Raw genomic sequence first — 22,046 nt, 5'->3', positions numbered from 1 at the left:
AATGCGATTAATTTAATAATCGTACGCAACTATGATAGATAATGTGACGTTTCAATGTTTGGCCGATGCACGGTTGTTGGTTAAAATAGGCATTTCAAAAAAAACTATTGCGTTGAACCGCGAACATTCTCAGAAAAATGAATATAACAGTAAGTGCCGTACGATCGCGATTACTAAATTACATTGTCAATCAAGTGCGGCGCACTGTTAGAAAACAGGAATAACAGATCGCGTTTTACACCATTATAACACGCTGTTCACTTACGGATTATTAATCGCGCATCGCTGCAACTGAAATTAGTGCATACAGTTTACGCAAGAAACTAAACGATAATAACAATTTTGCAGTAATGCACCAATGATTTACAATTGCGGCGGGTGTACCGAACCGCACTAATCCGCGATTTATTGTACATAAACTTGCCCACGGGCGATAGAGATGTATACCGTATTTCGAAATAACATTTTAATAGCATCATATATCGAATTATCTATTTCGATCGATGTGCTTGTTGACACTAATCGGTCGATGCATCGTGCATTGAACGTCGTGTATTGCTACGAACGAAACTTAACGGGCGTATAAAAATAAAAAGGCGGAAGACAGGAAAACCAGCCGACCAATTGTAAGTATCATCGTGACAGCCGCTCGATGATACGCCGTGATTTCGATCGAGCTCCGTACACCGGCCGGTGAGACGTCGCATTCCTTCTAATGCTCGACCGTGTCCGTCGTAGAATTCGCTTCCACGTGAATTGTCTCGTTCCGCACAAATGCCCCGACGAATGATGCGCGCGAGGTATCTGTCGATAGCGACAGGTACCGAGACAAAAATGCCGAGAAGAAACCGCGTTTCGACGATGCGTTTTTCTGACGTTCGTCGCGTCGAGCCTCTTAGTAAGGCGCTTTGCAAAACTGGCACGAATGAATGAATCTTAAAACTGTACGAATAGATCCACGAATATGGAGATATTTTGTTTTGGGTGATTTAAACGCTTTCTGCGGAAAGTGTGTGTTAAGAATCACACAGAAGAATCCGACATAATTGAATAAATCTTCCTCGAAGGGGTTCTTAATAGAGACTTTAAATGTCGATGGCTTGAAAATGTCAAATTCAATATTCTCGGCATTTAGGTTCTTCTCAAGACCTCCGATACGCGGTAATCGTCCCGCGGGATCTCGTGCGTTTGTCTTGCATCTAGGCACTTCGATTACAGAGACATTACATCATTACGTCATTATACTTTCAAGTGTGAAACGCGGTACGTCGCGTGTAATTAACATCGTTGCTCAATGTCTCCGTCCGAGGACATGAAAATGAATCCGAATGATGCCTCTCGGGCCAGAGATCAGAAGCGTTCGTGAGATCGCGAGGGACAGCGTCGACCGATCGGCGAGGTGGGCGGGTTGAGGCTCAAGCTCGGGCAAACAGTAAGCCGATTACCGCATTAGCTGGAAGACCTTCGACATACGGTCCGGTACACCGCGATATCCGGAAAGTAAGGCTGGACCTCGCGCTCCCGGCGCGGCTTCGTCGCGGCGCGACTTTACACGGTATCGCTATCTCGGGGCCCGAGGCTAATGTAACTCCCGTGTACGCGCGCGTGGCGGGAGATCACGAGTGAGCGCGCGCTCCCGCGCCGAAGAGGCGACGGAAGGCACCGTTACGGAGATGACGGCGACCTCGAGATTTTATTCGGCGCGACTCCTCCACGCGCGAGTCCTCCGGAGATTATAACTGAATCCGCGGTACCGCGCGCCGCCCCCGCCACCGCTGCCGCTGTCGTCGCGCGCGGAATGTGCACGCACGCTTAACACGCCGCGCGCGCGCGCGTTGCACTTGTACATACGTATATACGTACGCGCTCGTAACCACGTTGCGCAACGATCACGACTTTACGAGCCCCGCGAGCGGGACGCGCGGCGCCGCGCCAACCCGCCACGACCCGCTGCTATCGGAGTTGTCCGTCAGCGGTTACGACTCGATTATCGGGGTTACGGATACTTAAGGATGTGCCTCGGTACTGCTGTAACGGCGACGACGACGACGACGACGACGACGACGATGACGACGACATTGGCGACGTCACTTGGCGTTCCCGAGCGCGTCGCGGGGCTCGGGAACTGGGGCGGATCCGCGCGTCCTATTACGGTTGCATACCGCGATTAAGGACGGTCGTTACCTGCGCCCGGGATGCGTGAGATTTTACATAATGTTAGTTTTATACGTGGGATGCGTGAGAGAGGGGTACGAAGCAGCGTAACGTCTGGGAGGAATGAAATATGTCGAGTTACACTTTCTCGTATTCTTCTTGTATTTAATATTAATATTAAAATAAATACATATCAGCATCCACTGAATTGCATATTAATTTTTTCCTTGTGTTTTTAAGTTTAATACCGTACTAGTTCTTGTAACTAATCTTGTCCGTGTGAATTTCGCATATCGATGAACATCTTGATGGAACTCCTATTATGGATAGCTCAGTTTGCGATACGCGGAAGAAGATGAACGAAGCGCGGATGATTCATATCGGGGAGAACATAATTTCTTATCAGTCGTCGCATTTATAACGCTCTTGCAGTTGTACTAGCCGCAAGCGTGTGTAACTTTCTCGTGATATACATTCGCACCTACCATTAATTCACGCTTCAGCGAGAATACTCGGTAACACGTGTGCGTAAAATCTCGAATAATATGGCGACAATACACAATGATATCTTGTCAAACGCGCGCGCGTGTGATTATATATTATCCCTATATCGATCTTTTATTATTGCATAGCACACTAATCGGATTCTTTTCCCATGATTGCCCTTGTTTACGGTTCATGCGCCAATTCGAGCAAACAAACAATTCGTGCTTGTGGTTAGTCGCAGGTGTAATCGAGGTTTAATGATTTATCATACCGATATGACCGAACGTCAATGAACAATCAAAAATCCCGAATTTATCGATCGATTTTCTTTCGTTCATTTCGACTCAATCTGATTCTTGATGCGTGAGAGAGTCTCTTAAGTGGTCTGTTGTGTACGTAGCCTTACTCATAACGCGTAAAACGTGCGTGCAGACGGACCCTTCGTGGGTACCTTCGAAAAAGGGGCGAAGCTGTGGAAATAGCGTCGTGAGGGACGGGACAAGCGGGAAAGCGACACGAAAAGGGGCAACCCGTGCAGCCCCCGGTCCGTGGTACCGGTATGAATGAATAAACGACGAAGTAAACAGGCTGCTTGAAATTAGCTGTTAGCTGGAGCCGGCGAGTTCGCATTTAAGATGCTATCGACGACTCGGCGTGCCGCGGAATGGAAAATTCAATTCACGGTGAAGGGCTAGGGGAATCGACGCATTCCATATTTTCATCAGTTACCGGTTTAGTTAGTTTACGGATCAAAAAGCTTTTTTTAATGCTGCATGCTGCTGTTGAACACTGTATGTATAGAATGAAATAGCTCGACGACAGAAACCTTGGATTAACTGTAAAGAATTCGCTCCGAATAAATTACAAGGAATTTTTCCAACAACATGACATACATGATATGTATGTATAATTTTATTACTATCAATTTTTTGCATCAATTTTTATGTAAATTTTTTATTAATAATTACATTTTTGTTTAGTATTGAATGTTCAAAAATCTCTTTAAGGCGTTTTTAGAAATTATAATATGTAGAAAATTGCATGGTACGAATTTCTTCAATGATTAAACATATTGAAAGAGACAGAGAGGTAGAGATAGAGAATAATCGAATAATTATTGCAAATAGCTTCCATGTGGAACATAATTATTCCTAATGCCGACCAGTGTACTACATTATCCGCGATAATATGCGAAGACTTCAAAGTTCGCATTACAAATTGTATCGCGGCAATCTTTGTTTAATAGTAATCAGTGTCGCGGTTTAAATTGTTAATTTTATTATCGTCGTTATCAGGACGTTAATACATAAACAGCAAGTGTTAATCTGCAATTAAATACGCAGTGTACGCAACGTACGCAAATCTTAGAATTTCCATAATCGTTGCATAATATTAGTGATATCTCAATGAGAGCAGCGAGAGAATTATTGCCACGGCGCTAAACATTTTGTTAACGTGGTAGATGTAGCCCCGATACAACGGCGATAATTTTCCCCTCCCTTCGGCCGTCTACCTGCAAAACTTGGCTCTTCATACCCACGGCGATGAACACAGGTATTTAGATTAAAAAAAAGGAATTAGCGGTTGAAAAATTATCCAACAGAAATGCGCGCGAGACAAGTTACGATGACGAATCTTAAATAACAACGACGATTAAAGTTTGCACGTATAACCACGTATAATTGCCTTGCGCCAGATTGCTTGCACGATTAGAAGAAAGCGATGGCATACGTGTTTGCCAAGATAATTCACATGTGGCATACTCAACATGTTATTTTACATGTAAATTATGATACATAGTAAACAATATCATTGTCTTTTCAAATTTTAAACACTCGCTATTATGTATAAATAAAGCCAAACACTTGTCAATTATACAATATACTCGTATTACAGAATCATTTGAGTAGAAAAACTTTAAATACTTAAGAATTTTTAAACCGTTTGATCGTGTAATATCAGTTTCGACAATCAAATATATGTTAATTCTTCGTTTTTGCTTCCATACTTACCAATGTCTGTGCTCCAAGAAACTGAAATTTTTCAGAGCTCGGCTAAACATCAACGAAGCGAGGATTCCACATAGCACATACATACTTCGCGTTTCAGCACGCGATTTCTCCGAATCTTCGAATCCGATTGGGAATACAAGGCGATTTTGGCGCGTCCGCGTGCAAATGCCTCGAGAGATCGAGCCGATTATCGCTGCGACCTAGCAATTTCGATCCGCGACGCGGGTCGTTGTACTGCCATCGTCGTTCACGCCACGTCGAAGATGACGCACACACATACGCGCCCGCGCGCGCACGGGGTTTCATGCTCCCGCAGCCAACGCGCTCTTCGACGCATCCACGGATAGACGTGCATACGTCGATGCACGGTATTATGCACATAGCCACACGCGCATCCCTTTGACGGCCGTAAGCCACCCGTTAGGGGTGCCGCCACGATGAAACGTAACGCGCACACATAACCGCGTACGTGAGAGCGCAATTCTGCGTGCGCGTATGTCTGCGTGCGTGCATGCGTGCGGCGCGTACGCGTGCCTGCATGCGTTCGACCGTAGGGTCGATGGAAATAATTCGTTGCCTTTTTTCGTGATTACCATTTCAAGCCTCTTTCTCTCTTCCGCGTCTCCTTCCCTCGCTACGATTTCTCTCTCTTCCTTCCTTCTCCGTCTTTTTCCATCCTTTCATGTCTCTCCTTCATTATGCCTCCTCTACCTATTCGTATCTCCGATCCGGCCAGTATATTCGTCGAGACAGAGAAAGAAAGGGAGAGAAAGAGAGAGAAAGAGAGGGCTATGGAGAGATCCCCAATCGACGGGAAACCACGAAGAGTGGATCGCACAGAGAGGAGGGCCCGGTCGTATAATAAAGCGTAATGGACGTGCCGGTTGCGACGATCAATTCGCCCCTTTTTTTTCGTGATTTTCCGTCGCGGCACTGCCAGCTACATGTCCGCGTGTAATACGGGGAGAAATGGATTTTTTGGCCGGACGGACACGAGAAGCGCGCGCCCGCCCGCTCGATTGTGACAGCTCGCGGATGCTCGGGATGTACAATCGTTTAAAAAAAAAGAAAAAAAAACTGTGTTGCACGCATCAAGCCCGATAAAGGAAACGTATTTATTGAAATGGCGCCAGTCATTGAGGTTGCGCGCGAATTTTTATAGCTCGCCAGTGAAACGGTCGTTTGGCGAAGTTCGGGAGGTGCGGCTGAACAAGGAACGAGTTACGGCCCGAAGCTCGTGGAATATAATTAACGAACCTGTTACGTTTGCGTCGGTGTGCGAACGCGCGAGCGCCTGCGGAGGATGCTACAAAGTTTACTGTCGACTGTAAAGTGTATCCTGAAGTGTTGCCTTTACAGTGGAATGAATCTCTTTGTAACGGTCGAGAAGCGAATTATTAACCCTGATCTGGGAGATGCGGGGAGGAATGAACGAGGGGTTGTTTTTCTCGAGAAATAAGTCCGTTCCAAAAGTGTTTCCAAAAAATTTCTCTCGTTTTGCGATATTATTTAATGCTATTCAACAAACCTATTATTCAATCTATTCATATTTTTCCTGCTTGCGTTTTGCCAAAACGTGAAATTTCATACGTTGGCAAAATTATTTTCTCGTTTGATAACACGTCATCAGGAATAACGATTATTCCCTAAATGAGAAGTATTCCCTAAATGAAGCAGCTCCGAAAGGAACTTGTTGACCAAATAGCGGTTCAGCAGCCATCATCACGCGCTGTCGTTTGGAGTGACCCATTATTGTAATCCGACCAATTATTTCGCGCAATTATTTGCCGTCCGTTGTCCGTCGAATAAAAACGCTACTGGCAGCTTCGTGCCGCACGGAAATGGGCTAAAACTGCTCGCGCTCTCGGCACGCGAAATCACCCGCCCGATGCAAGCACATCTTACCGCGCTGAAACGACAGATGCACACACGCATGCACGCACGCCGCAAAAAACGACGTCGAGAAAATACAGAAAATTGTACTAGAGAAGAATAAAGAGGAGGCTTTTAAGCAAAGATTGCATTAATCAGCGTACTGAACGCAAAGTGGTAAAAAAGTTACAAACAAGTAACTTTTAACGTTCTCTTTGAAAAAAGAGAACAAATTGAAGAATATTCACCAGCAGATTTAAAAATCAAATCATTAAAATTAAGATCGATAGCTCTCGGTTACTTCGTACGATATCTGCAGCGTGAGCGCGTTGAAAAATAGTTGGAATACGTTGCAAAATCGTGGCAGACTTCTTAGAGCAGATGATCGAAAACTTTACGTTCAGAAGGATCGAGACTTTCCGATTCACATATGCGAACAGGGAGCGAGTTCTAGATAGCAGTAGCTACTGCTGCTGCTGCTGCTGCATGAAAAGAGGCGAGGAGGGAGCGAGAGAGAAGGAGAACAAGAGGAAGGGAAAGAGAGAGTAGGACGTACTCGATTTCGCGTACGAAAGAGCAGGAGGAGCAGGAGGAGAAGAAGGCAAGGACCCGTGTACAATGCGTGCTCCGTGGAATAAACGAGCTCTCTCGCCGCAGAAGGAGAAGCAGGCCTACCGCAGCTGACGCAGGGCCGCCACGTCAAGCCGGTAGAGGGGTCGGGAGAGACGGTTGCGTGGCGAAACGGGAAGCTGGAGCGGGAGGGTGTTGATACCACGAGGGGACCGGCTGGAATTTAGGATAGGTCGGCGAAGAGAGCCGTCCCTCCGCGCCGCCACCGAACCTTGCGAGACACGACCTACGCTCACGCGGGCTCTCTCCGCTTCCATGCCCGGTGCCCTCTTCGCCCTCCGCCGCAGCTCTTGCTGAGCGACCCACACGCGACCTCTCTCTCTCTCTCTCTCTTTCTCTTTCTCGTCGTGTACGACTCGTCCCCAAATTCGTCCCCGGCCCCGAGCCGCAGAGGAGTCTTACCAACCTTCTCATCTCGCCGGGCCGAGAACCGAGCCGGTCGGGAATGCGCGCCGAAGTCGGTGAGTGGATCACCGCGAGCCATACGCGGACGAAAGTGGACCGGAAAGCAGAGGGGAGAGCAGTCCGCGGAATCGACATCTCAGATTGATTGCTCGACCTAACTGGCGAAATTCGTTTTTGCGAGCGCAACATTCGAATGAACGCCGCGAGCACCATAGAAGTAATACTGACACACGCCATTTTCTAATATTAAACATTGCGTTATATCACAATTGAATTTTTCGATGCACGTAATACTAACATCACGCAGTTTATAAGATATAAAATTACAAAATACATAAAAAATATATATAATAGCATGCACGTTTGTTACGCTATGGCGTCTACATCCGTCGAAATTCGGCCATGCTGCCGAATAAGTTCGCCATATAACCGGGCCTTCTTCCTAAACACGGGGGACTTGGCGCCTCCTCCCGAACTCTAAAACGAGTTTGGTAAAAACGCGACGGGCCAATGCCAGCGATCCTAGAAGCCATGACGATTATTCGGAGGCTCGGACCTCGGACTTCACTTTCACGGACGAAGCGGAATAAATTCGCATCGGAAATGACACGATATGCATACGCTATATATGCATATACGGACGAAGAAGTAAGAAGCTGTAAAACGCGACCAGTCATGAAATATAGACGCGCTTGATACAAGAAGGAGAATGACAGTAATGGAGGTAGAAATAGAAACGTTACTAGGACGACATAGGATGCAGAAGGTCTCAGGCGGTCGTAGTGGAATAGTGGATAGAGGTCGGGCGGAGTGGGAGCCAGGTAGAAAGAGGAGTGCCTAGTTCTTTGAGCGGCGGTAGGAGGAGGGAGAGGATGAGAAGGAGACGAAGGAGGAGGAAGAGAAGAAGGCATAACGGCCCGAGGCATTTTGGGATGGCCACCACTATTTATTATGGCTCCCGACACATCCGTTCGCGCTGCGTCTTTCTCTTGCAACTTCTTTCCTAGTTTTCCTAGAATTCTTTGCGGCGACTAAAACGTCGACGAAAGTTGCAAAGTACGCCGGATAATGAAACATCGTGTCTTTTTCTACCTACTAGCTAGCAAAAAAAAATAAAACTCTCCGAACAGCTTGGGATCTTAATCTCGCAGTCGCCGGAATTAATCAACGTATTTCATTTAATTAATTTTCGCTGTAACCCGGTAACACAGGGAATAGTACATGATTTTATATTGCGTAATTTTATTATACATTGCGCTTGTAGAGAAAGACAAAACATCTCTGGATTTGCGCGAGAAATTTGTAAGCAGCGCGATCAATCTGACGTAGCACGAAGCGTTTTAATAAATTCTTAATCCCGTGAAATGTCGATTATCTCGTATTCCACTGGACATTCCACAGATTGATCGGTCATTCAATAGGACCGACGCCGTCGGTCATCGTCGTCTGCCGTCGTTCGCTTGCCTCTTCTTGTGACACCTCGTTTCGCTCGTCCAAAACTAGAACCATTATCAGCGACATTTCCCCTTAAGCGCGGAATCGACAACAGCGGACGGCAGCGAACCAACCGGCCGATTCCCTTTCTTTCACTTTTCTCACGGTGGCCCCTCTTCCGGTGGTCCGCCGTTCGCTTCTTGGTACCAGGAAGGCGCGAGCAAGAGGTGGAGATGAAAGGAAGAAGGATAGTCACAGCCGGCTCGATACGTGTCGGCGTTCAACGGAGAAAATCGCCGTTTGTCCTACGTATTGCAACAAACGAAAGGGAAAAGTATTAAAACAGGAGAGAAATGCATATCACTGAATAAACTACTCAGAAAAACATACATAATATAAAACATGATATAAAGTCAGGATAGTTTAATGTTATTTTTTAAGCTAGATATTCTTTAATATCTCATATTAAATCGCTTTTCTAAAATATATCAAAATAAAGAACTTTAATTTTTCCTGATAGATATAGTTTTGGAAAGAATGAATAAATTGCGACAAAGAATTTAACGAAACTTGAAATTTGAGCGTCTGCAAGAATATCTTATATAAAAAAATGGATACTTTTATAAAGTAGAAAAAGGGGAAAGAAAGGAAGGAAGAGCGCGCGCTACTACATTTTCGTGTCAAGTTAAGCGCAAAATTCTAAGATAAAATCATGCCACAAATATTTCAGCCGCGTTCCTCTGGTTTTCTCCGACGAAACGATAAATGAACGAGACGAGGAACCTTCCAGAGGGACGAACGAACTCTCTTGCGCCGCCCTCCGTCTTCTTCACTCGTGCGCGTCTAAAGTATTCTCCGTTTCTCCTTCGGCAAGAAGTGCAGGAGACAGGAGAGAGAAAGAGGACGAGAAAGAAAGAAAGAAACAGGGAGAGAGAAAGGGAAAGAGAGAGTGAGAGAGAAGCAAGACGCGGGGAGGGTACCGGTGCGCCAACTCAATTTCTCCTCTTTTGGTACCCAACTTGAGACTCCGGCGGCAGCGGCGGTTCTCCCACCAGGTCGGGGCCCGACGACGGAGCGCGATGGGCCCTCCCCGCCCTCCACCTCGTCGGCCCCACCGCCCCTCCCGTATCCAGGAGGGTCCTACGGCCATTGATCCCGACCTTCACGCGCCGAACGAGCGCGATTGCCAACGAAAGCCAACTTGCCGAACCCGAACCTGCGGCAACGCGGTTTTGCGTTGCCCCTCCCGTACTCCTTGGACCCCCCTTCACCCTCCCGCCCCGCTACCGCCGCCGCCACCGCTGCGCGTCTTCTCCCTCGTTTCCTCCATCCTTCCACGTCGATCCACCGCACCTCCTGCCCTTCCTTCTTCTTTCTCCTATTCCCCTAACCTTCCTAACCGAGCACGGCTCGAACTCCCTGATTCTCTCTTTTCCCTTCCCTCCCCATCACGTGTCCCTCGATTCACGAGGGTCCACGCGGGCCGCGTTGAAGGATGAAAGACCCGCGGGGCACGTCGGGGGAATAGCGAAACGTTCGTGGGTTTAAAAATAACCTTCTTAGAAAACGGCGCGAGGAAAAGTATTCCTACACGACGTTCCCCTTTTCCGGCTGCTATTTCGTGTCGTCGTCGTCATCGTCGTCGTCGTCGTCATGGGAGAATCGGAGCTCAAATTGAATAGCAAAAATTCGCATTAAATCGTCGAGGAATCATACAACATTGCCCAAACAATTCATTTATAATTAGAGACTTATTATAAAGGAATAATAACAAATTATACAGGAAATATCAGCTACGTAATTTCTTTCCATGTGCTTCCTAGTTGCGAAACGTCACGTGTATGGAATAAATAAAACAATTTAATCCTTAAACTTAAAATAATTTAATCGTAATAGATTTACAATATATAACTCTGTGACGTACAGTGCAGCTAAATAATCATCACACATAACTTTCCCATTCATGCGCAAGGCGAAGCTTGACGCGATCACTACAGTTCCAAGTTAATAGCACCTTAACGTACAACTTCTCCAGGCTAAAAACATTACTGCAGTACCGTACAACATAGAATTATTAAATCTACTTTGCTAACATCAGATCCGTTAAAAAATAATTACGAAATTACGCTCATCCGAGCAAACGGGATATTCCGCGAGCGTGCTGGCGTCAGACAACTAAAATCAAACAAAACGCAAATGCGTTTCGCGTCGCGCGGGCACCCGCTAGTACGTCTTGCGCCTGTCAATTCAAAAATCCTGCCACTGCAGGGGAGCGAGACGGAAGGAAGAGGATAGGAGGGGGCCAAATGCTGCTTTTTTCAATGAAATAAATATATCTGGACTGTTTGCACGTACGGTACACGGCGGAATAATGAACGCGCTTCACCTTGAATTCAGTCATTCCGCCTCGGCATCCAGCGCACTTCGACAGTCGAGCGAGTCCGAGCGATGTCCCGTCATGCGCGAGGGATTTCGCGTGTGTTTTGGTTGTTACTTCCACGGGCTCGTATCCGCGCCTGGGCTGTTATCTGCAGCGCCTTAATAACATTTTGAGCGACGCCGCACGCAGATCCTCTTGACAATGGCCGTAGGCCGACTTCTCAGAAAACCGACGCGTTTATCGCGAATTTCCGTTGTTACATGCCTACGCGAAATACGCTCGCCATTACGCGGAACAGTCGAAGCGTGAGTTCGAATTAAGAGCGGCAGGTTGGAACGCGCATGGAAAGGTGCACGCGCCCGCGTACGTGTGCCTGCGTACGTGTGCGTCGTTAAATTCACCGATGGATCCGCCGATTGTGTTTGCGCCGTTCGTAACGTTTGTATCCGCACACAGCACCATCGGTGAATCGAAAAGAAACAAAAAACACGTGTTCATTATCCCGTTCGGCGAAGACGGCGTTCTCGGATCTCAAAGGTGGATTGTTCCTCGTTTCATACGTATGTCCAATTAATTCCGTGTTCTTCATTATCTTCTACTGTATATCTAAACAATCTGCCGTTATCGCAGCATCACTCAAGCAGCACTCGAACGCTCGTGATAGAAACGTGGGCGGCGCCTGCCGCCCTGCGAGCGGCCCTCTGGGGTTGAACCTGCATTTTTCAGAAAAGACGTTATTAATTAATCGAATAATAATCGAAATGTTGACGAATAATAACGAGATGCAATGAATTCAATGGAGAAGACGTGTTTTCCGAACAATGCGGTTTGCAAACTGATTAATCGCTGTTTGGAATATCCGGGAATATACCTATATAACATATAAACTGCGTGCCGTGTCCATCGCGATGCAGAACCGCAAAGGGTCAAGTTGCGCCCGCTCCAACCAACCCCCTGTACCTGGAAACGAATTTGGCCTGAGCCCGCGCGTTAATGCTGTCGGCCGTACTATTGCGCGGAGTATATCACCGGCGAGAATCGCATATGTTGCGCGTTATACAAATCGAGAGGAGGCCCGATCGATCGAAGCACACGCTACTCGCGTATCCGCCGCGCGCACGGGCCCATGTACGCGTACACGTGGTAAGTAATCGTTACCGTGGCTACCGGCAAACCGGCGATGAAATTAACACACACCGATCGACGGCTTCGGCAACTGCCACAAGTGCGCGTTCACGCACACACATGTGCACGTACACGCATATCGCATATATTTCGGCGCGTCAACGTCGCGACCGCGGATTTGCGGGGATGGTATTAGTATCGCGTTACGTGAATTCCGTAACGCGAGTATGTATACGGGGTGGTCCGTCGTTACCACCCTTTCCCCCGCTCACGAATCCTCGGGTGAATTGATCCTTCCCGGTCGAGAGCTTAATGGACCGTAATCGTCGACTTTATTATTATTATTATTTATTATTATTTACGAAATTAATATCGCGTTAAAGTTTTTAACAATCTTCTTTTGAGCTAAGCGATACATATTATATATATAATTTGATGTTCTGCACGTGGGCCGTCTCGAGATGAAAATTCCTCGATTAATTGCTTTCCGCCGCGAAGCTTGTCTTCCGGAAAATTTGAGCGCAAGCTTGCTTGGAATCCGTAGGTGATCGGTTGCGCCAGGACACCCTCTATATAAACGTGCATATATGTGTGCGACGTGCAATGCGTCTATGAAGTCCGCGGGCGTCAGGTCTGAGAAGGAGTGGATATAGTTGGACTCACTATAGCAACGACGTTACGTGAGTAAGATGATTCGAAACAAGGTTATTGGCTCTGCGAGTGCAGCTGCCGCCTGCTGCCGCTCGCTGCCTCCGTTGCTGCGGCTGTTGAGCGCGGTTTTCTTGTTCTTTTTCATGTTGCTCTTGCTTCATCTATCTGCCCGTTCCGTCCCTTAGCTTCATTGGCTATTCTCGAAGTTCTGACTCTCTGAAATACCTGTGACGTTTTGTTACCGTCAGCATCAGTATTTGGACAATTGCCTTTCAAAATGGCGCGAAAAGGATACTTTTAGGAGAGACGTATTTAAGAAAGCCATCCAGAGATCGTCTGAAAACTTAAAACATTTTTTTCAAAAGTCTTTTAGACATCCCTTGAATCGATTTGGTATCTAATGGAAATGATATTAACGTTTATATAATAAATGGAAAACTGTTGCGAATAAATAATATACGTAATTCTTGAATTGAATTTTCGATAAAAATAAATCTAAATACACATTTTTGGGATTTTAGGATATCTGTGTTAATAAAATGTCATGGGCTTCTCTTCTAAAAAACTGTTTCTTCGAGATAAAGGGACAAGATTAAAAATGGAAGATGGTTCAGTGAGGGACCAATCCCGCCATGGAAAGGTTCGTCGTTTCATGCTGGCAGGGACTGTACCCGAAGTTTGCGGGCCCGCCGAAGTGAGGTGTGTACCTACCTACCTGCCAGGTAGGTACTCCCTCTTTCTTTCTCTCTCCTGCCTAGTTGTGGTAGGTCACTGTGTGTGCTCTCGCCTGGACTGGACGTCGTCGAACGTTGCTGTTTCGAGAGCAGAAGTATTCGAAGGAGCAACGTCCAACGACGAGCGAGCAGCCAACCGGCCGGCGTGCCAAGGGACAAAGAGCGGCCGCCGGCCCAAAAGAATAAATAAATAAAGCAGAGAGAAAGAGGAAGGGAGAAAAGGGAGAGAGAGAAAGGGAAAGGCAAAGCGTTGAGCGAGATGCGAAGGAGACGCAGGAAGAGAGCAGGTTGAAGGAGGAAGGAGAATGCGCCCCGCACTGCAGAAGGTGGAGGGAATAAAGTGGTACCCGGCCCAAGTGGCCGCCATCAGTGCCAAGGACACCGACCGAAATCCAAGGGTACCGTCAAGGCCAAGGAGGGTCCGACCTACGCCATCGCGAATTCGCTTGACTCCTCTCCTTTTCTGCGGCGGCCTTATTCAGGGGCGTGAGTAAAATAAGAACTGCCGCTCGATGCGCGTCCGGAACGCCAACAGCAGACCAACCGAAATTCAAGGGCGTCTGCGAAATTCAATGTGCACGATGGAACGTGACTGATGAATCAAGGTGTTGCAGAGAATATCAACGAGTACAATGATTAGTAAAATGAGAGTCTTTATTTTCCAAGAATGTTCTGTCTTAATAATATTTGAAAACTATTCATTTTGAGATAAATTATAATTGACAGTTTCGAGATTCTATTATTCGATGATGATTATAAATGTATAGACAATGAAAATTACATTAATATATAGCTAATTGATCATACCGTGATATATTAGCTAAATACACAGCAAACTGATTTTTAAAAAAGATTTTTTGAACTAATGGAAAAGCATTACTTATTATCATTACATATTTTACAACTTGTGCAAATCTTTTCAAGTTAATGCGCTTTGCTCGAAACAAACCGATGATGAAAATCCAGGTACTCTTTAAGTTTTAATAGCGACTCAACATTGCGTGTTGCCTGGTTCTCGATAGAGGTCATCAGCGCCGACGAGGCGACCCCCGTCAGGATCATTAAGAGCAATGAGACCGGTGACTGCGCGTTTCGAGTTTCGAGCAGGCGCCCAGGTGGATGACCGCAGCTCGGCGGCGAGGGTTGACGACTTGTACCGAAGGAAAAATCCGGAAACCGGACGAGAGGGCGAGAAAGAGGAAGGAGGAGAAGAAGATAGAGAGAGAAAGAGAAAGGAGGGTTGGTGTGTGCGTTAGGGCGCCACAAACAACCACAGGCGCGCGCGACTAGGCTTATTTCTGCTGGCCCTCGCACAGCCTGACCTACCTGCTTTACCACCCTTCGCCGCACGGCCCTTCGCGCCGCGGCGGGTCTCCCCTGTCTCTCTATTTTTTTCATCCCCTGAGAAGGATGAGCCACCGGTGGGGTGGAGTCACTCACGCCCACGCAGGCCGAGCCGGTAGGCCTACCCCAACGTAACTCGCGGTGCGTGCTTCTACCCTTTAGGCCAACAGCCACCCCCGATCCAAGCGACGTGTAGGGGGCGTGTACGTGCCCCTGCCTGCGGTGGGTTGACTGCGACCAGGTCTGCCAGTCCCGGCGGCCTGGCAGGTTGCACGTGTGCATTTTGCACCGGCGGAGTGTTCGGAGGATGTGCGAGGAACGGGGCGCAGAGGGTGGCGCGCATTTCGACGCCGAGGGCGGAAAGCCGTCGGCCTCGGCGAATGGGAGAGTGAACAGCAGGGAGGTTCGCCGGCGAGAAAAAAGATGATAGTTGACCCCACTGGATCACGGATTGGAAAATACGCACGTCTGACGGAAGTGCGTACGCTTCCCGATGTGCCCCAGATTACCGATGCGAAAAGGAGGGTCGCGGGGTGGTCGGCGCGTTCGTACGTGGCGAATGGTTCAGGCACGTGCCGAGAGATATCGAACGACAGGGGATGTTGGATGGATCTCCTCTTGGGTATCGTAATCGCTCAGCGTCGTTGGCAGCGTCGCGTTGTAGAATGCGGAAAAAATGCGCGCGATTGGATATTGGCGGCAAACCGTATCCCGATAAAACATATCCCGCGATCGAATCGTCGAGACCGATCGTCGATGATTCACCAGCCATGATAAAATCAAAATTTGAACGATTGCAATCGCGTGCAACCTCGTCTATCTTCCTCGACGAGATCTCGTAGTATACGTTTCATGCACTTCTCTACAAATATAAATCTCAAGATTCTTTTATTTGATCTTTATTTTAATAGTGTTATTGCAATGGGCTAGCTACTCGAGATCTCTATCTAAGTCTCGACTCAGAACAGAGTTATATATTGTGGAATAAATTTTATTTCTTACGTATATGACGTATCGAGAGAATCGAATAGATCGCCAGCATTCTACTCGGATTTTATTAACCTTCTCTCCACGAATGGAAAAAGAAATATTGTGGATAACTACCTTTCCGTTACTGCGTCGTAAAGATTTGCTACGACAAACGATACGAGAAACATGTGCACTTTAATTCTTTAGAAATACTACCCATATGTAATTCACCAAAACATTATGCGTGCATATTGAAAGATCAAGTTTTAATTGATGCAACTGTAATTTTATCGATGCAATTGTGATTTTATCGTCAATTATCGATATGTCAATGATATTAAACAAATCCGGTGTCGCCATCGTCTTAATGTCTAAGAATCATAGATCCGAATGCAAGAAACGTTTACCTGTAATCTTACGTTCGCCAGTAATCTTGACATTTTTAAATTGAAGGGAAAAAAACCAACAAGGATCACGATTTGTTTGTTCCGATAGTTTACATTCGCGAGAGCGCGGAGATGAATCGTTAGTGTCGTCAAACGTTAATCACGACGCGTAACGATATCGGGTGATATTAATAATTCATCCGCGCCGTCTCGGGCCCTTCAACACGATGAATTATGCACGCGCTTCTCATAAGCAACGAACGAGAGTAAACTCCGATTAGTCTTTTGCACCTGATTCCGTTTTATCTCGCGATCGTGGCAACGGCCGCGCTCGAGAGAGCCGCTGGATCGCAATTGTCGATCGCGCAGCCACGCCACGTGTACGCTCGTCTGATATCTCAATTCCCGTACGGCAGAGAGAGATTCGATATCTCTATTTACGTATAAATATTAATAAACGTCCGACACGCGCGCGCGCGCGCGCTTCGTCTTGATGCTCGTGCGTGCAGCGCTCTCCCCCGCTCCCGGAGATCAGCCTTTAGTTGACTACCGCTTGTAGTTGTGGTGCACTTTGGCAGTACATTGAACGAAATTTTTTTATCGCATCCAGTCACAAATCGCCTCGTTCGGATAACAAGGACGCTTGTTACTCGATCTTTTTAAGTTTTTCTTTCCTCGACGACGACTTTGTCGTCCAAATCCGGCGTTTAATACTTTTTAACGACATTCGTGTTCACATGGATACCTCGATGCGCTGATAGACTTAACGACTTAAGAGGGTTTAACGACGCTTCTTTTTCAGATGATTATCATTTCTATCCATTGTACACTCGCTCTCGTTACACTCGTTACGTTGTTCCTCTCTCCAGTATGAGCGAAAGACCGATAGATGCAGTGCGCGCGGAACAGGTGCCGACCGGTTCGAGAAAGCTTCGCCCTGCCAATAAGTGCGCTCACCCTTTTTCCTGAGAGACAGGTGGACCGACCGGTGCATCGTTGATTCTGCACTCGAGGCGGAGCCTCACGCTGGCACGCTGCACAATTTCAGGAAAGCCAAAACGCGAGATAGAAGTGAATTTATGCTACATTTCTTGATCGCCTGATTTTGCGATGACTATGCAGACTTTCGTTAGTTTCAAGATCAGGAAATGATATTGTTATCTTTCTTTTCCGAGATATAAGATTCTTAAAAAATATTCAAATTACGTGGACGATCCTCGTTTCATAATCAATAACAGCAATTAAATAAGTAATTGATATAAAGCATTGATAAATAATATTAAATGCTATAAATAAAGGAGAATGTCATTATTGCCTAATCTCGTAAAATGATGAGCGGAATCAAGAAAAAAATGTCGATTATTAAAACCAATAAATTTCGTTGCTTAGCGCGTAGTGACTGAAAACGAACGGTGTACTCTTGTTTGCATGTTATGCGCAAACCATGTAATTAACGTGAAAATGCTAACTTACACGGTAATGTTCGTGAAACGTTTTATCGTCATCAATAATGAGCTTCGTTAAGTATTGAGCATATTTGTAAATAACGATCGAATATCAAAATCATATAAGCGGAATTCCTCATGATTCGATTTGCATTTGTTACGCCTTCGTTTCGCGATCCGCGCGTGTACGATGCACACGTATACACATCCGACGTGTACTCAGTGGACCGAACGATGATTCGTGTATCATCGTCCGAAAATGATTGCCTGTGAAAACTTGGCGCAGTCGGATGAACGAAAATCAAAATTGTGTACCAATTGCGCCAGTAATTGAATTAAAAACTAATTACTTGCCAAACGACGCAGCGCGCATTTGCACCTGATACTCGACGGACCAGAGCGATATCGGTCGTCACAGAATAATTATCCGTCATAATGATATCCGACCGAATCATCAAGCACCGAAAAATTGTGTAACCGTCAATCGCCGTAGTATTTTACCGTGCTTCACCTTAAACAATTCCGTGCGTAACAAGCTCAAAATCAATCATATGCGCTAAAAGTAATTCTAAACAATTATATTATTGTTACGCACCGATATTATATGAAACGCCACCACTTCCCCATCAATTAATAAGTACGACGAGATGTAATTTATGTTAAATGTTACAAGCGTTCATATTACCTTTATTATTAATAATTTCATTGCTTAAATACTTTCAACATCAAGAAATTATTATTCTGCGACGTAATAATTTGATATGCGTTAATATGCGTACTATTACATTTTCAATAATTTATTGACGAGAAAAATAAGATGCGCGAATCATTAAAGTTTCATTAATGGAACCTGAAACTTTTAAGATATATTGTCTTCTACTCAAAAGAACTTCAGTAATTTGAAGATATTATCAAAAAAGGACTACATTTATAATACATAGGGTTATTCTTTTTTTTTGACGCAAAGATCGTCGATACTTATGCATTAAAATATAATATTTATAAGACGTGACAGATCGTGTTTTCGGCATTTCTGATCTAAAATAAAGGAATAAGATAATAAACTTATAAGAAGAAAAGTGAATTTATGCGATTCGTAATAACAAGATTATAAATTATTAGCCGAACAACAATCTCGTACATAGAGATAACTGAGAAATATTCGTCGTTCAAGTGCCAAGTTTAACAAGATCGAACAATTCGAGAATTCTGCACAAAGAGAGAGAGAAAGATTTCCTCCGAACACGGCGTATGGAATGCTTCGAGCACGTATACCTGCACTGCCCGTCGCATCGGCGATGACGATGGTTCCTCGAGCCGGAGGCCCGCGGAGGAAGGTTGGCACGGTGCAATTTTCGCGCAGCGCAAACGGGCCCCTCTCACGTAACACATGCTCCGCACGCACACGCATCATCCTCCCTTCGCGTGTTCTCTTCCCGCGAGTCCTCTCTTCGCGTTCATCCTATTCCATCCACCATCCTCCTCTCATTCTTTCTCTCTCTTTTCTTCTCGTCCATGGCACCTAGCCCTCGTCGTGCCCCGTGGGCGCGAGAGAAGCGTCGCCGGTGTGACAATCCCGCGTACACAACAAAGACGCAGAGCGATGCACCGGGTGTCAGAGAGGGACGCGCGCGACGAGGACAGAACGAGCCGTTATTTTTATAGCGTTACGGTAGGTTAGAGCCGCGTCCGACCAACCAACGTACCATGCCCAACCTAACCCGGGTTAGTCGGGGCTCTATCTGTCTCTCCTCCCCTCGTTGTCGTCGTCGTCGCCGTCGTCTCTCTCTTTTTCTCTTCCCATCGTTCCCTCGTTCCATCGCATCCCTCTCTCTCTCTCTTTCAAACTGTCACCCTTTCTCTCTCTTCAAAGCACGCTGTACGCTCTTCTCTCTCTCTTCCTCCTGCGAGGCTCCGCGCGCGCATTTATAATGCACGCAAAATTTCATGCAGAGGCGCTTCGCCTGGCTTCCAATCCTTTGATAACACGCTGTTTGCGTGCGCCCGCGCGCGCGCGTGTACACGCCGGGTCCGGTAGCTCGGTGTGTGCGCGACTATATTTAAAAGCGCCCGAGAGCACCCGCTGCCGCCCTTCTCGCTCTCCTCCCTCGCCGGCTGCCTGCCTCCGCTTCGGCCCTTCGCTTCTACTCTTTAACTCTTTTCCCCCCTTCCTTACACGCTCCTCTCTCGCGAGATAGGCAGCGCGCGACAACTTCCGGTGGCCGGGCAGCACGCTTCCACGATCGAGATGCGTCTCTCTCTCCTGTCGAGTGGCTACTCGAAAAAATATCCCTCTCGTGGCAGGCCTCGACACATGCACGCGCGTCTATCGATATGTAAACACACAGACACACGCGTGTGAACACGTGTGAACCGCGGGCCGCCTCTTCTTTTTCTCTCTTACTCTTTCCCTCTCGCGCGCTCGCTCGCCCGCTCGCTCGCTCTCATGTCTGCAGTCGCTGCGCGCAACACCTCCTTTTTGTGGTGCGCTCGCACGCACGCGCACACAGGGAGGGCTCGTTGCTTTTTTTTCCGCAGCTTTTTGCAATCTTTTTATAGGCAATGAGCAAGTGGTTAGATGAACTCCGCGCGATAAGCAGGGCGTGGGTAAATTCGAATCAGCGCGCTGCGCTGACTGCCTGACCGGGCTTGCTTCGCGCCGCGATAAGCCGGCGCGGATCGGTTTGGGGGATGCTTTCGATCGTCTCGAGGGATGTTCTTCGTGAGGATGAACGATTGCGCGATGATAATGACGCTGTCTGTCTGATCACGCGATCGTGGATAATTGACGAAAGAATCGTTCCCCATTTTTAAAATAAATGTCGCGTGAAGTGAAAACCAAGAATTATTCCCAGAAATTATGCGTACAATGAGATTTCTTGGTACACGGATTCAAAAAGTGATTTATTAACTAGAATTTATAATTTAGAATTAGAACCGCGAGATCCCTTTTTTATGGTGGCAGAAAGAACGAAGAGAAAAGAGAAATATACGATTTTTTTAAATTTTAATTGACGTCATATTTTACGAGATCTTACAGGTTTTTAGGCCACATTAGCTATGTCAGCATGAAATTTCTATTTGAATCTCTCGTTGCAGTAGCACAAATAATTAGCGTCTATTAATCTCTTCCACGAGATGGCTATAAGTATAAATCTTATTACGTATCGCCTGATGCGTGTGGTGATATTAACGAGACCATGAAACCTCCGTTCCCGCTGCAGGAGGCGCGCTTTATCAAAACGTTCCACGCCGCGGCGTGCGTAATCCGCGAGAGTTGAATCGTACGTGGCACGTGTCCGCAGTTGTTCTCTGGCAATTCCGGTCTCACTCTCCCTCTCGTTCCACCTCTTCTTTCCTCTCTATATCTCTCTTTCCCTTTTTCCTTCTCTCTCTCTCTCTTCCTTTCTGCTTCACTTCTACTCTTGCATCCCAGAATCTCCCACGCCACGCGGTAGCTCTATTTCTCGTTTCCTCTCGCATTTCTCTCTCTCTCTCTCTCTCTGTTCTTTGCATCGCTTTCTCCGTCTCTTTTGGGCAATTGATTGACAAGCGTTTATTCTGTGTTACGCGCTTTTGACGATCGATGAAACCCCATCGCTGCCGAAATGGAAATGTATACACATATCGGAAATGACCAATTAATCCCGCACGTGCGGTGCGCGGATTTCGATACTGCCAATGAACCGGACGCGTAAAAAAACGGGCCAGCTTTCCGCCGGATTAAAACTGCATCGACGCGTTAAACACAGGCCACGAAGTTTGTAAACGGAAAAAAAACCAACCGCGCGTCCTGTAACGTAAAAATTCTACATTGCTCATACAGTTGATTCACTGTTGTTTGTATAACTCGTTGGCCATATTTAATTTGTAGTTTGGAACCGCGTACATTACGTATTTATAATATGTTTAATCTAAACTAGATTAAAAACATGGGATTATTATGTCACATATAAATGTATGAAAAAATGTGAAAGGACAGTTACATAAAACTTTCAGTTACGCATGTAAATGTGGAG

General features: G+C 46.5%; 1 long non-coding RNA gene across 1 annotated transcript; it reads right to left on the bottom strand.

Annotated features, from left to right (window-relative positions):
• Window positions 1-10,860: 10,860 nt before the first annotated feature.
• On the bottom strand, window positions 10,861-15,236 carry LOC105281747. The gene is made up of 2 exons (XR_894357.3): window positions 13,162-15,236; window positions 10,861-12,086 (listed from the first exon to the last, which is right to left on the bottom strand). It is a non-coding gene; the product is annotated as an uncharacterized LOC105281747 (long non-coding RNA).
• Between the last annotated feature and the right edge of the window lie 6,810 nt (window positions 15,237-22,046).

This window comes from Ooceraea biroi, chromosome 2 (assembly GCF_003672135.1).
Source record: "Ooceraea biroi isolate clonal line C1 chromosome 2, Obir_v5.4, whole genome shotgun sequence".
Classification (NCBI taxonomy): Eukaryota; Metazoa; Arthropoda; class Insecta; order Hymenoptera; family Formicidae; genus Ooceraea; species Ooceraea biroi.
This window is presented reverse-complemented; position numbering and strand designations above follow the sequence as displayed.